This window comes from Grammomys surdaster, unplaced genomic scaffold (genome assembly GCF_004785775.1).
Source record: "Grammomys surdaster isolate TR1022 unplaced genomic scaffold, NIH_TR_1.0 98, whole genome shotgun sequence".
Lineage (NCBI taxonomy): Eukaryota > Metazoa > Chordata > Mammalia > Rodentia > Muridae > Grammomys > Grammomys surdaster.
Genome location: NW_021604577.1, coordinates 8,601,413 through 8,618,560, shown reverse-complemented (window position 1 = coordinate 8,618,560; position 17,148 = coordinate 8,601,413). Strand labels below are relative to the sequence as shown.

The following is a 17,148-nucleotide window of genomic DNA, read 5'->3' as shown; positions in this document are numbered from 1 at the left end:
GGAATGCTTCATGGATAACTGCCATCAAACATACTGGCTGGGTGATAGGATATTTTGCGTAATTTAATTTGGTATTAATCTTATCGGCTTTGAGTGTCTTTTTTTATGCCGAAGTGATAATCTTTTACATGATATCTTTCCTATGACCTTCACATAAATATAAATTATATAGTATCTTTTAAAAAAAAGTATTTAATTTTGGTAAACTTGCCATGTTTCTTGCACTTCAAATATAAATTTATCTTAGTCAATTTTTACAAAAAAAATTCATGGATCATATTCTTCATTTTACTCATTTATTATTAAAATTATTTGTGCACTGAAAAATGTCTAAACTTATCATGGGAAAGATCCATGATAGATGGACACTTATGATGTCCATCCATTTATTAGGTTAGGTTTTCAAATATGGAGAATTAACAATTTTTGGCAATGGAAAAGAAGTATGTCAAAGCCATGAGATCACTGGTGCCACAAGGGAAATTTTTATGTTTGTTAATTAGTAGTGAATGAGATGGTGGCTAGTGCATTACCAAGGTGTTATTAAGTGAAATGAAACCTAGGTTTATGAATTCACAGCCAGAAGAGAAAAATTTCTGGAACCAATTGGCTATATAAAATGTTCATATCACAAAGTGCCCATGGACAAAATTTTCTCTAATATCTTGTGTGTGACATAGCAAAGTTTCTATGATAATTTCTTCAGTGTGACTTTGGATGCCTGAAAGCTATTGTAATCCCATTACCCCAAATTAGTGATATTATCTGGAAAGTAACTTCCTAAAATAGACAGAGTAATTAAGCTGTTTTGAAAGGTGAGCATAGTTATGATTTATATAGAAACATTATGAAGTTAAACTTTTGAGAAACAAAAATACCATATTCTGCAAACCTGTTGGACCCAAAAACTGCAGGTGCTTCTTTGGAAAAATGACATTTCCATCACTTACCTGACAAACTCAGTTGAAATACCAAAGTTATAACATTCTGCTTCACATTGCCAGCTGCTGTTTCCATGGAAACAACCTAAGTGGCGAAAGTGAGCTACATGCACTTAAGATTGTAAGGTTTTGAGTATTTTACAAAAAGTGTTTCGATAGTTTTAATGTTATTGAAAATGACTAGTTTTACTTTGTGCATATTTGTTTATATAAGGCCATATAAATAGCACAGATGTTATATAAAAATAATCATGCATAATCATCTTTTTGTATAATTTATAAAGTCATATAATTATCACAAATTATTTATCATATTCAAAAAGACAAGATCCATGCTTGGTACCATTAACTAGGCCAAAAATACAGACCAAATATGCTATAAATCCAAGAGATGGAATCTAATAGTGTAATTTGCTTAAATGTACATATTAATAAATTATCCTATAAGTTTTTAATCTTTGTATAAATAAAAACATCTCTCAATCTTTTTATAAAAAATATTTCTTTTTTTTTTTAATTTTTCCCCTTTCCTTTATCCCTCTTGCTCCAGCACCTCTCACTCTGGCCCTGCTCAATCCGGATGCAGCTCGCTCCTCCCCTGCTCACTCTGGCAAAAATGTTTGTCTGTTTATTTCTTTGTTTGATTATATGTGAGTACATTGTAGCTGTCTTCATATGAGGGCATCAGATCTCATTACAGATGGCTGTGAGCCACTATGTAGTTCCTGGGATCTGATCTCATGACCTCCGGAGGAACAGTCAGTGCTCTTAACTGCTGAGCCATCACACCAGTCCCATCTCTCAATCTTTATCAGAACAGTATTTTTTTAAATTAAATTACAGTTATTATAGAACTTGCAACTACTAAACAAGTAGAGAATGAGGAACAATGGAATTTTCAACTCCAAATGAGGTATCTATATCATGTCCCTTCTCTTAACAATTAAAATCATTGTGGAAGGAAGTAAAGATTGCAAGAACTAGATGTAGAGAAAGTTTTCAAAGAAACATTATGTGCTGAAAATCACAGGACTAGTGTACACACAAACTCACAGGAATTATAAATACATCCACAAGGACTTCATGGGATGGTGCCAGCCTAAGTCACAATTGGATGGGGCAAGGACTCATGAAGCCACTTCTGCCCCTATAAATGAGAAGCTACTGGCAATTAATGGTTGTTTGGAGATAGAGAGTCCTCACTGTTCGAAGGTGTTGCCTTTAGCATGCTTTAGTATATATTTCTACATGCAGGTACATATAAGAAGCACTGAGTAAACTCAGTGGGTTTTAAAAAATGAGTACATACAGATGTGAAAGAAAAATGGAAGAGGGGCTAGGGAATGAACAGGGAATAAAGAATGAATTTCATTCAAATACATGCATGTATGGAATTATCAATGATTATAAAGGTTAAACAATACACACATTCACACACAGTGTGTGTGCATTAAGCTTTCTTTTAAACCTTTTAAGGTCCTTTTTAACATACCCAGAGTTTAATTTACTTTTTATATGATTTGAAATATAACAAAATTAATATCCTACAATTTACTCTAGATTGTAATAAAACTTTATCATTAACAATAAATAAATTCAAATTCAAATGGTTTCTAAACATGGAATTCACAAAACAATAATAATTTTAAAGTCAAGAATTATTACAATATAACTTTATCATATACTTTTATTATCAGATTATATGGTGTTTAATATAAACATTTATTTTTTCCTAGTGACACCTGATTACATTATTGTGTTATTGCTAGAGCAATAATACAACTGAAAACATCAAGGGAATATATCTTAGAATGGAAAAAATCAAAGCATTTTTATCTGTAAAAGACATAATAGGAGCATGTGTCCTTGTTGCATACTGGAACATCTTTTGAGTATATGCCCAGGAGTGGTATAGCTCAGGTATGTCTAATTTTCTAAGGAACTGCTGGAACAATTTTCAAAGTGGTTGTACCAGCTTGCGATCCCATCAACAATGGAAGAGTGTTCCTTTTTCTCCCTATCCTCTCCAGCATCTGCTATCACTTGAGTTTTTGATCATAGCCATTCTGGCTGGTGTGAGGTAGAATCTCAGGGTCATTTTGATTTGCATTTCCCTGATGACTAAGGATGTGGAACATTTCAGATATGCTGAATCTAATAGAAGAGAAAGTGAGGAAGAGCCTCAAATATATAGGCACAGGGGAACATTTCCTGAACAGAACACCAATGGCTCATACTCTAAGATCAATAATTGACAAATGGGACCTTATAAATTGAAAAGCTTCTCTAAGGCAAAAGACACTGTCAACAGGACAAAAATGGTAACCCACAGATTGGGAAAATATCTTTACCAACCCTACATCAGATAGAGGACTAATATCTAAAATAGATAAAGTCTTTTTCTTTCAGTTCATCTCTGTTGTAATATTCAGAGCTCACTGTGATAGTGTTGTTAGTATCCAGAGGATACATAGTATCCTGGTGCTACTGATTCAATTTTTACACTGGTGTCTAGGCATATAGGATTAGGAAGATTATACATTTATGTGCTGACATCTAGTTTTGTGTTTGTTGAGTGAATGGTTTTGTTCTTCGGTTTTTGCTTTATCCCAAAGTGCACTATAGAACAAAATTTTATACAAATTAGAACATTTTAAAATACAAAATGCAATGATTACAGTGTAGATTTGTAGACACTTATACTATGCTAACTGTAATTTAAACCTGTACCTCAGTTTGATACATAAAACAAATCATGACTAACAAATGTATTTTAACATAGATTTAACATAGATAACATCTATGTTAAACATACATGCTATATGTATACAAGAATATACATGTATATTATTCTTTTATTATCTAGTGCCAATAACAGGGACATCTATAGATATAGAAAAATCTGTAGTTGCTTAAAATATTCAAACACACAGGAAAAGAACAAGATACACAGGAAGTATAAAGTTTTTTTGAAGTAATTAAAAAAATTGTAAATTGTCTGGTGATTAGAATATATACCTGTTAAGCCAGAGAAAAACATTTATGTTTACAGTGCAGAAAGCTGTATTTAATGTTATATAAATATTCTTGTGAAGTATTAAACTTGTTTTAGAGAATATTTCTTGTTAAGATATATGGGCTCATTCATTTACTTCTCAATGTTGTGCTACTTACAACCCTGTATAAATAACAACTATTCCTGAAAGCTCTAAGTTTATAGAGTTGTATGTCTCAGATATATGATTTGGGGATATGTTGCTTAATTGATGCCTAAGTCTATCCGGTATATCAAATAGTTCCAGTATACAAAGATAACAATGCTATTAAAATAATAAACTGCATCTGGCTCAACTTGTTCTATTCTCTCTCTTACCTCAAGTTCTTAAAAAGACATTCAATTTGAATTATTATCAAAGTGTGGTGTGACTCAGGTATCCACGGAACTGTCTTAGTGAAAGTGCTGAAGATTTAGAGGAGAATAGAGTAAGTCAGACATACTCATTTATGTAATTGTAATTTTCAAGGCCAGTATTTTGAAGTCACAACTTGCATTGAAAACAGAAAATGGAGATCAATACTGTTTTGCAAAACAAATCATTCATGTCAGTGACATACGTAATTCTAAAGGCACATAACTCCAAATGCCTCTGTTTCAAGGGTTGTGATTTTACCAAATGTGTAGGCGTACATATTATTTATTTCTGTATCTGATTGAACCTGACTATGGTATATAAATTTAGGAGATATTATTCATTGGTGGCTGAGAGCCACAGTGAACTTACATAAAGCAATTAAGTTTTTTATAATTGCTTATTTTATTTATATATATTTCAAATGTTGTCCTCCTTTCTGGTTTCCCCTCTGCAAACAACTTATCAAACACCCTTTGCTTCTATGAGGTTGTCCACCATTCCTGAGATATCCTTCATATTCCAGTGTAAGGGGATGCTAAAGCAGTGAGCCTGGAATGAGAGGACACTCCCATAGAGGCAAAGAAGAAGGAGAATGTGATGGGGAGGTTGCAGAGGGGAAACCAGGAAGGGGACAACATTTGAAGTGTAAGTAACTAAAAAAAAGACCAATAAAAAAGAGAAATGGTAAAAAAAATAAGGGAAATAACATCCTCCACAGTAGTTACAATTATTTTTTATATTATTATAAAAACATTTGTGTGACTCTAACCAAAAGGTGAAAGATATGTATGTCAAGAACTTCAAGTAGCTAAGGAAAGAAATTGAAAAAGACCTCAGAAGATATTTATGGATTGGCAAGATTAACATAGTTAAAATGGTCATCTTAGTAAAAGCAATCTATAGATTCAATGCAATCCTCATCAAAATTCCAACTCAGTTCTTCACAGAGATAGAAAGAGCAGTTTTCAAATTCATCTGGTATAATAAAATCCCAGGATAGAGAAAACTATACTGAACAATAAGAGAACTTCTGGGAGAAATCATGATTCTTGGCACTAAGCTGTACTACAGAGCAATAGTGATAAAAACCTCATGGTATTGGCACAGAGACAGGCAGGTAGATCAGTGGAATAGAATTGAAGATCCAGAAATATACCTACACACCTATGATCACTTGATCTTTGACAAAGAAGTCAAAACCATTCAGTGGAAAAAAAGACAGTATATTCAACAAATGTTGCTGTTTTTAGTGGTGGTCAGCATGTAGAAGAATGGAAATTGATCAATTCTTATTTTCTTGTACAAAGCTCAAGTCCAAGTGGATCAAGGACCCCCAGATAAAACCAGCAATTAGTTTTTTATGAATTGTAAAAAAATTCCATATATTGAAGTTGCTAAAAACAAAACTAATGCATAAATATGTTAATACATTTACAGATATGATAAGTCTATAAACACTTAACTCTAAGTGAAAGTAGAGGCAGTGTCATAGAATATATGGAGCAGAACATGGACCTACACAGGGAGGAGAATTTGAAAATTCCTGAAAGAGGAACATCACAAGGAGAATTATATGCTTTAGACTGAGACTTCATGGTGATGTAATCATTTTCCCTGTGGTTCTGACAGACTTGCACTTCAGAAGTGAGAGTTACACTATTTTATGGAGAAAATAGATATTAGCTCTGGAGTCATAGCCAATAAACTTCTCCGTAAAATATATGTTAAGCTTGTTTAGAGCTTCCTTTTTGGTAAATAGTTCCAAAGTGTGTTTCTTTCTTTTAGATGTCTGTAAGTATTGCCATATCATGTTACTTATTTTTGATATCCTGACCTTTTCCCTTTAATAATTATCATCTGTATAATAATGGATTCATCTCAAGGCTTCTATTGACACATTAAGAAAAAAATGAATCTAACTTTTCATTGTTTAGGGAACGATCATTGCAGTTTTTTTAAATGACATAAATCTTCAGTTTTTATCCATGAAGTAATATTGATTATCTCGCTTAATATTTCCAGGAGTGTATGTTTAACAAGAAAAGTCTTCTAAAACATGCCAAAGTGTTCTTTGTATTGATTTCTTTTGGTGAGAATTTCTGTATTTTGGTTTTTTGTACATGGCTCAAAACTGCTCCAGAGAATTAAAAATGATAGAATTTTCTTGTTGTTAGTGAATAATACAATTACATTAAGTACAAAAACTTAGCAAGGTCATTTTTTCCTCACTCACATAATAATGTCTACAAATCAAGCTGGTGAGATTTCCAGTGTTTTATCAACTGAGCACCACTGACACCTGACTTGGATCCCGGAATCACTGATAAAAGGAAAAAAAAAAAAAACCTCCCCAAAGTTGGCCTCTGAGTGCCATACTTGGGCTGTGGCATGTGCATGTATACCATCACACATATCATATACATGTGTAATAATCAATTAAGAAATCTGAGAGGGAGAATCAGTTTCTTCCTGGAGAACACTCCTACATTGGTTGCCTAAACCCAACAATTGGTCAGTCTTGAAATCATTTACATATTAACAATACTAAATGGCCTATCCTGCATGTATGTATGTATATATGTATATATATTTGTACACACACATATAAGCATATATATACATAGATATAAACACATGTGTGACAATAAGAAGACAAAAAGAAGTCATGGATTTGGCATGGGAAGGAGGAACCATGGAGGAGTTGGAGGTATGGCAGAATTGAGAGTTATACAAATGCAGTACTCGTTTAGATATAACATTCTCAAAACAAAATTAAATTAATGTTAAAGTCTGCAAGTACATGTATTTTAAGTACAATGAATATAACACATGTGACAGTATGCAGAAGAGATGAATTTATGAGCTTTAGAAATTTAAGGCCTGAGGGTGCTTTTTGAATTTAAAGTTGTAAATATAAACCCCTTGCATAAGGTTCTAAATAGCATAGATATGCTAAGTCAAGGATGAGCAAATTAGACAAGAGGCATAATATGCATTAATGTAGACAGCAGACCAACTCTCTAGTCATTTAGATGGAAGAAGAAATGTCAGTAAAACATCATGCAAATATGAACAAGTATAAAATGACATTATTTACGAGATTACCATAAAATAAATGATAGTTGGAAAAATACTTTTGACATCTCCTTCTTATATATATTTATATCTTCTTGATGACATAGGAAGATGAAAAAAAGAAAAAATATTATTCAATAAAAAAACACATATTTTTTCCACTGAAAAGTCTTTCCTTAGCACTGAGTTAATTAAAAATAGATAATAGATAGTATTCTGAGAGACAGGTCAATGGATATGAACAGGGGGCATTTTCTCAGGGGACACACTTTCAATTTCCAGAGCCCATATGAGGTTTAACCTCTGTAGCTTCAGTTATGAGGGCTCCTATGAAATTTTCTTTGCTCCAATGGGCACTGTGCAGAGGTGTTACACAAACATACATGTAGGCAATAGACATACTTGTAAGCTCATATATAAAAAATGAAAACAATTAAACTTGTTTTAAAAGGCACATATAGGAACAGTTTTATTTTACATTTAGAAGTTTAGGGTGAAAAAATATTTTTAAGATTTTTTTAGAACATCAAATTTATTACAATTTTGGTTATAAACAGAAGCAGGCTAGCCTACTAATTTCTTCTAAGTAACAAAGTATATTTGAAATTTGTTTATCACCATATTTAGAAATGTATTGTCTTATCTGTAATTTAATAACTAGACAAAATCATACTCAAATATAAAGAGAAACATAATTAGATTATGTAGTAACATGGAAAGCTTATGATTGACCATAAGTATCTGAGGAAAGTCCTCTAGGATAGTTAATAAAATATTAGCCAACAAAATATGCAGAAAAATGAAGATGCATACATAAAACAATTAAAGATTAAAATATTAAAAGCCATTGTCATATTGTGTATAATTTTACTTTTACTATATAAAAAACTACATAAAAAATCTATAAAGTAATTCTGAACCTCTGTGACATCTGAACTGAGCCCTGCTTGCACTTGTTGAGCCTTGGTGTTTTTGTGGGTGAGAAAAAAGTGCAGGAAGACAATAACTGTAAGACAGGTAAGTAGAAAATTTCTCAGTTGAATGTCAGAGTAAAATAGAAATAAAAATTATATCAATAGAAAATATAGAATTATAATGATCCCAGATAAAAAGTAAAATGTGAAGCTAAAACTTTTGAAGAATATAATTAGAAAAATATTTGTAGATGTGTATTGTTGGTGAAGTATCAGATACAATAACCATTTGAATCTAATGAAGTCTTGTTAAACAATTCTTCAGTAATATTTTACTTCTGCAAAGGACTAAGAGAATAAAAGTCATATCATAAACTAAGAAATACTAGCAAAATATTGAGGAGAAAATGTGTTGTAAATGTACAGAATATTTATATGTCTAAAGTGTCATAGCACAAATTAAAATAGAATGAGAGATCTGAATATCTATCTATATTTATCTGTATCAGAGAAGATGGACAGAGGGCAGTTAAACACATGACTACCCTTTAGATGATGATTGTCACAGATTTAAACAAGATATTACTACACATACTTCAGAATATCTAAATCAATTGAATTAAAAATACTATTTACTTGTAAGTCTGTAAAGTCAAAGAAACTCTTAATGCCTTCCAGTAAGAATGGAAAAGCTGATAACATTACTTAAGAGTATCACTTGACAATCTATTAGAAAGTAAATCATACATTTTCTGTGTGGAACAAATGATGTATACTTAGAGTTTCTGCTCAACTGATTTAAAAAACTTGCATGTGAATGTGCTGGTAAGTTTTGTTTTTGAATATCAAAATCCTAAGTAATAAGATGCTTCCTGAGAAGTGAACGAATATAAAGTTAGCATTTTGGATATTTGTCTCCAGATTAATTAGATCACTATAATCATACATTGTTAAAAAATGGTGCATGCTGCATTATTCTATTCAGATATTATCCTAGAAGTGGAACTATAGAGACTGAAGACATATCATTGTTGAAAGGCATTTGGGAAGTAGGCTCAGATAGTTTGGTGATCCTGATAAGCCCTTAGAAACAGTGATCACAGGAGTATTCAGGGAACTTTGTCTATTGCCTTGCTTGTTCTTTCACTATTCGCATCTATTGTACTGCTAGTTCCTCAACCTAGAACTGACCTTAATACTTGCATGTACCTAAAACGGTATAAGAGCAAAAAGGAGGAGGTGGTGAGATAGGGGGTTTCTAGGGAGGGGAAATGGGGAAAGGGGATGATATCTGATATAAATAAAATATCCAATAAAAAAAAGCAAGAAAGGCATTTGGTTTTTAAAGAACACTGGTTTCATTGTATGGTGAAAAGTTTTTATAAATTTGTAATGCTAGACACATTCCATTTTGTCAAAATCCATATAATTATATAGCACAAATAATAAGTCTTAGTTATGCAAATAAAACAAAGTCAAAAGGAGGCCGAATTTTCTATCATAAGGTGATTTTGGTTTTTTTTTTTACTATATTACAAACACACAACATAATCTGCTTTTCAAGGCTTTGGGTAAAAATTCCTTTTGTTAATAACTTTGGAAATAAATGGAGACTAAGAATGAAAATTTACAAGCCAAAGAACTCTTTTGGTATAGTGTTATTCCACTTAAACATTCAGTCAGTTTATGGATGATTTTCTTCCCCTTTCCGAAAAGTTATACCCTTAGAGAAACCATAAACTCCAAAGCACTTTCTATTTCAGTGAGCACTAATCACTTTGTCTTTGTTTTTCAGCTTATGTGTAACTCCCATGCTTTTGTCCACGACCAAGCAAATCGTGGCTGAGAGAGACACTGACCTTCGAGAGCCTGTCATTTTGGTCCCTATTTGAGAGTCATCTCTTCGTTTCCATTCTTCAAGTATCGCCATAAAGCACAGGCATACTTAATATAAATATGGGTCTGTAGACCACATTCCTACGCATAATCAAGAATTTTATAATAACACTCCCTCTGTGTTGTGAGTCTCAATTCCAGCACTTACCCACTGTGTAAGAATCAATGTAGAATCAGAATTGCTGTTATTTGTCTTTCTAAGCAAAAATGACAAGACTGGCTATTGCCAGGGAAGTTTTTCTCTAAGAACTTGGCATTACAGTTTCCCTGTGAAGTACATTAGTATTGCTGATGTCCGCTACTATGTTTTTCCAAATTATCAAGCTGAATTATTTATAAATCAGGCTAAATCTTAACTTCTGTGTAGTACCTATGAAGAAAATCTCCATGGACCTTAAGTGCTGAGAGAAAGAGATGGTAGTGGAAAGGCACTACAAATCACAGAAACCTGGGGACTTTCAAATGCAACTTGTTCTTTAAGCAACTGAGCTTACACAAACTTCTTTTAAAGACTGAATATTACAGATGGCCAACAAAAATGGAACTCAGTGTTATTTTTGTAGGCAGGTCTCATACTGCTTTGTCTGTTTACTTTTTAACTTTACCAGTTTTTTTTACTTGTATATTATGGTTTCTTACTTTGTGTTTTTATGAGCGTTATGTGGATGCGAGTAAGGGTTTTTTATGCTTTTTTTCCTCTGTTTTCTTTTTCTAGTAGTTTTATTTTTGTTTTTGTTTGTTTATTTATTTATATTTTTGGCCTGTTTTTTAAATAGAGAAATTAAAAAGGTTTTCAGTTGCAAGGGTGGAAACTTGGGGAAGATATGGAAGGAGATCAGGGAAGGGAAACTGATGAGAGTATGTTGTATAAAAAGTATTTTCACTAGAAGGGATATAAGTGCATTCTAAATAGACTGAACAGTGCTGTTCAGTTGTAATGTTTTGGCTTGATGATTATTAGAAAAGCATTTAAATGTCAGTTAAATTAGTGGCCAAAAATCAAGGGCTTGTTCTACAAAGAAGTCCACAAAGAAGCACGATTGATTTCTTAATAGAATAAAACAATATAAAGAAGGACGATGTAAATTTCCTCTCAAATTACCAGTCTGGACTGTGATTTATCTGTAGGGTGTTGACCTCATTACTCTTCATGTACTGTTTCATGTAGCACTATGTCCTCTTTTCCAAATGGACAAATGACAGAGGACCTGCATAGCAGCCTGGAGTCAATGTAGGATTAATTTTCTGCATTGAAATTAAAGCTGTAATACCAGAAGCTTTAAATGGACTGAGTATATTATAATTAGGAATTTATATGTAGATATTTACATATATATATGCAATAACATGGAAATAACAATGGAAAAGGAAACCACGAGTTTGAAAAGTGAGCAGGGATGGATATCAGGAAGGTTTGGAAAAGGAGAAATATTGTGATAATATTATAATCTCAAAAATAAAATATTTTTTTCTTAAAGGTAAAGAAATCAAAATAAAATAATTTTAGCTTGCTAGGCAAATGGATAGAATTTTACACTCAAATGAAATATATATTTATTCTAAAATGGTATTTCCTGTTTAAGAGCAATAATGTTCAATAATATTATTAAATCTATAATCTTAGCAGATGATTTATTTTGGAAACAATATTGAAAAAAATGTACAAAAAGAACTCATCTCTCCTTACAAATAAAAATGCCCTAATTTTATAATGTGCCCCCACTGACATTCTCCTTAAGGGCTTTACTGATATTATTTTTAATGACCTTCCAGCTTGTATCCATCAACCAATCCCAAAGTTGATGGCACATGTCCTCATCTCTGTTATTGTATCAGTCTGTTTCTCTGCCATTATCTCTTGAGGTCACTAACACTCATGGCATAACCTTGAACTTACTAATCGAATAGCAATGAGTTTATTTTCTAGAATCCTTTTGTTTGCTATTAGAGTTCAGTCAGTGTTTTCTTTTCTTTCATGTCCTTGTCAGCTGGTCCCATGACTGTCTATTAGTTATAATCCCTGGAATAGTGAAGATATTTTTTTATGGTTGGATGTTCCTTGATACTGTCAACTTGGGTGTTAAAGGCACCAGGAGTTCTCACCAATGCTGCCTTTTCTTGTCGCTTGGTTTTAGTGCTTAGATGACTAAGGAGTATCGTAAACATGTAAGTGAAGCTTCAGTTCCTCTGAGAACCATGCCTGTTACTTGCACAGTCCTTTAAGCTTTATTAAACTAGTGCTGATCTTCAATAAGCAAGGTGAGATTCAATAGGAAGGTTGGAGACAATATATGTGGTTATACTTGTCATTTATATAAGACCCTGCCTATCAAAATGTCTGGTTTGTGCCTATGTATTATTAGCACTTGATTCCTTACCTTCAGAACTGCAATGTGTCCTGATTATCATTTTCTGAGTCCTTATTTTAAATAGTTCTCAGAACATTCTGTACAGACAAAAAGCATCCGTGTTTCCACTGCTTAATATATTTCACTGGCTTTTCTCAGATTGTAAAATAAAATGTATTCATCATATCTGAAAGTATTTTATAATTGCAGCCATTGCCATGGGGGTGAACACATAGTTCTTAAGGCGGTTTCATAGATCAATGGATGAAATAACATGTAGTTCTTTTCTAAATTAAGTTTTTAATGTTTGATTGCTGTTCTTTAAAAAAAAAAACATACCCAGAATTTTCAAGAATGCTCAAAGTAATGTGGATGTATCATAGGAAACATGTTTCAAATCTTATATTGTACATTTTTATTCCTTGGATTGATATTTAATCTTAGTAATTACATTTCTAACAATATTTTATTGTCTATTTTCTTTTAATGTAAATAAATATTTTTCATACAATTCTGGTTATGGTTTCTATTCATACAGCTTCTCCAAGATTCTCCCCCTCTCCTCTTCCTTCTGAATCCACACCCTTCTTACTTCTCCTTACAAAGCAAGCAGCTATGTAAAGGAAAATAAGAAAGTGATATTAAAACAAACAAACAAACAAACAAACAAACAAACAAAATGGGAGAAAACAGAAGAAAAGCCAAGGAAAAAGCAGGTGAAACACATGTAGACAGAGACACATTCACACACACAGAAATCCCATAAAAACACAAAACTGGAAGCCATAACATATATATACAAAAGACCTGTAAGGTGAAAACAAAGCTAAGCAGAGCAAAGTGAAGTAAAGCCCTGGCCAAATATTATGAGTCAAAGAGCATCTAAAGATGCCATGAGGCATCACTGGGACGGATATCCTTCGTCCTTTGGAGGCTTGATGACCCAGGACAGGGGAGTGCTAGGCTGTTGAGGCAGGAGTGGGTGGGTAGACAAGGAAGCACCCTCATAGAAGCAGAGGGAGGGGGAAAAGGGGGCCTTGTGGAGGGGAAACTGGAAATGGGGATAACGTTTGAAACTTAAATAAATAAAATAACCAATAAAAAAAAAGATACCATTGAATGTGTTTTGTGTTGGCCATCTACTTCTGGGCATAGAAACTTCCCTTAAGAATAATTTGTATCTTCAAGGAGATTCTGTTGGAGAAAAATATATTTTTTTGTTAGCAGTTATGAGCTTGAGATAGAATAGGTTCTAGGATGGGGCTTGTATCCACTTTTCTCCTGAGTACTGGAAATCCATCTAGCACAAGGCTATGCAGGCCGTGTGTATGCTACTAACATCTCTGTGAGTTCTTTAGTACATTGCCACCATTATGTCCAGGCCTTGTTTCCTCTGTGTCCTACATGCCCTGTGGTTTTACAATATTTTTGACTTCTCCTCTATAAGGCTTCCTGGTCCTTGAGGGGTTTAACAGTTCTTTATATACTAAAGAATTCATATTTTCTTATAAGAGTCCACTAAATGCTTGTCCATGCTCATTTTTAATATTGTTTATAGTGCTTGCTGCCTAGGGAAAAAGTTTGAAATAATTGCCACATTGTAGGCAAGGCATAAACATATTATTCAAGAAATGTTTAGAAAGATTTTCATTCATGTTAACTGAATAAAGTGTTTTCATTCTTATTCTTTCATTCATTACATGCTGACAGTCTTAGTTACGGTTTTATGTTGTGAACAGACACCATGAACAAGGTAACTCTCATAAGGACAGTATTTAATTTGGGCTGGCTTGCAGGTTCAGAGATTCAGTCCGTTATCATCAATCATCAAAAGAGAATATAGCAGCGTCCAGGCAGGGATGGTGCAGAGGAGCTGAGAGGTCATGAAATATTTTATATATATATTTGTATGTGTGTGTGTTTGAGAGATGATATATCATATATGGTGTATAGTGTATAGTATATGGTATATGATATATGTTTGATTTATGATTCATACATGATACAAAAATAAATTATGTATGGTATGATATATGATGCATGATACATCATATATGATACATGATATATAATATATGACATATAAGATATAAGATATATGACATATGACATGGCATATGATATGTGATATATTATATATACATATTTATAAATTTATACATAAATATATATGTAAAGATATGTATAAATATATAAGTATATAAATCATATGATATTTCATATATAAGCATATTAATAAACTCTAATATATATGAATATTATATGTAAAATAATGTATCATATATCTTCTATTTTGTCTTCTATATACCCTATATTATATCATATACCACATATTATATACCATATACTATATACCATATAACATATACCATATAACATACAACCTATATCCTATATTACATATTATATATATCATATTATAACATTATACTATGTTAGAATAAATTATATTTGATTATTATATAAGTAATTGTTATATATAACATATATTATATTATAGATCATATATAATGTATTATGTATTAAATAGCATATAGTATGTAGCCTATGTCATATATCCTACCTTATATATTATACATAATATAGTATATAGCATGCAGCATATAGAGAGATTCGTGTTTTACATATTCTAAGATTATATATTTCATATTATTATATATAGAAATATTTTCAAATCTTCTCCTTCCTCTTCCTACTTCTTCTCTTTAAGGAAGTTAGGAAAATGTAAAAATGATGATATGAAAGGGAAAAGGAGAATTTACTTTCTTTATTGATTATTTTTAATGGTGATATTGTGATTCAGTTATATTATTTCCCCACCTATATCCTCCTGCTAAACTCTCCCATATATCATTTCTTACTTTCAAAATTCAGGCCCTATTTATTTCATTGCTGTTACATATATGCATGAACATTTATCTCTCTGTCTATCTCTCTATCTATCAATCTATCCATTTCTAAATGTGGCCTGTTCATGTTTTATAACATTACTTATATGTGTGCATATTTTCAGGAATACCTCTATGTACCATTATCTTCATAAGAATCAGCAATTAACTATAGAATTCAAGCAAGTAGATAATGTATATTAAAAATTAATATTGTATAGGAGAGTCAGTAGTAAAAACATTAATGCTTAGAGCTGACTGGATTAGACTGAGAGTTCAGAACTCTCTTCCTTTGTTGATTGTGCAAGATGTCCATGACTACAGTTAAAATTAGTACTAGAACTGACTTAGAACTCATAATATAAATCATAATATATTTATCAGGGGCTTCCATGATTAAGAACATTTTTTCATGTTCATTTTATTAATATGTGGGAATAGCTATTCACTTTAACACTTATTTTTGGCTACTTTATAATAGCAATATACTGATTATAAGAAAGAAATCCTCACATGTCTTGTTCCTACATTGCACTGTGGTAAATCATATAGTGTCAGCAATATATTCTATGTCCCTGGCTCAAAAAAATAACTTATATATGTGGCATAATTTTCCATTGTTGTTATCAGAAGGAAAATATTAATTTCAAGTGATTGGCATATTTGAGTAACGTAAGAAAAATAACCAATGTAGATCGACAACACTATGTGGGTGCCAAGATTTGAGCAGCATACAAGACATTAGCATTGATCATCAGTATCTTGCAATTTCTTTCATCAGACTAAATCACAGTCACATCTGGAGTCTTTAATTGTGCCTTACAATTAGCTCAGAATAGTGTAAGTGCCTGGAAAAGGCAACCTGAGGGTAAGCAATTCCTCAAAATAATATATTTCTCTTAAACTACCACCTGCATACAAAAAATAGTTATAGAATTACACTTTCCTTTTCAATCTGTTGTAGTTAGAAACTTTAAGGTAAGGATGCATGGTGGAAGAAGTATAAATATGTCCTCTCTCCTCCGTTTTCATCCTTCTGTTTCATTAGCTTTCAAACTCTTCTCCTTTAAACTTAGACTCTTTATCCCTATTGCACCTTTTATGTCTATTGTTATTTCTTACTCAGAATAAAGTTGGCAATTGTCTTGCTTGGATATATTTTTATCCTCTTTAAGAGAACATTTATAAATTATCATTTAAAAAGCTACCAAAAAGAGAATCTCCATGTGCACTAGAGCATAGTAGTTAGTAAGGTTGAGAATGTGTGCAGAATCCAGAATGTCATGACAAGCTACAGATTTTAAGTCCCCACCATTGATGTTTTAACTCCATGATTGAAGAGAAGCAGCAAAAACCCAAGATTTACTAAATGGGTGATGACTCCAATGGTTTGATAACAGAGATTGATTCATCTGTGAAAAACATCAGAATATGAGAACAGAAATTTATCATGCTGTCCTTGGTTGGTCAGGCTTTGCAGAAGAGACATCTAATGCTGTACTATATGATTCCTTTAGTTCCCCTGGGCTGCGTTCTTTGTTATTGAAGACTTGTCTTTTGCTGTAACCTCAGAAGTGACAGAAATACCATCCAACTCTTGCCAGTGATTCCAGTATTCTCTTCAATGGCCTCCTAACCTATTCTAAATTTCTTTCACCTCTAGGTCTCCACAA

At 32.2% G+C, this 17,148-nt stretch overlaps 1 pseudogene; it reads right to left on the bottom strand.

Moving 5' to 3' along the window:
- LOC114633372 overlaps positions 1–10,273 on the bottom strand; it is a 123,444-nt pseudogene extending 113,171 nt beyond the window's left edge.
- Positions 10,274–17,148: the final 6,875 nt, after the last annotated feature.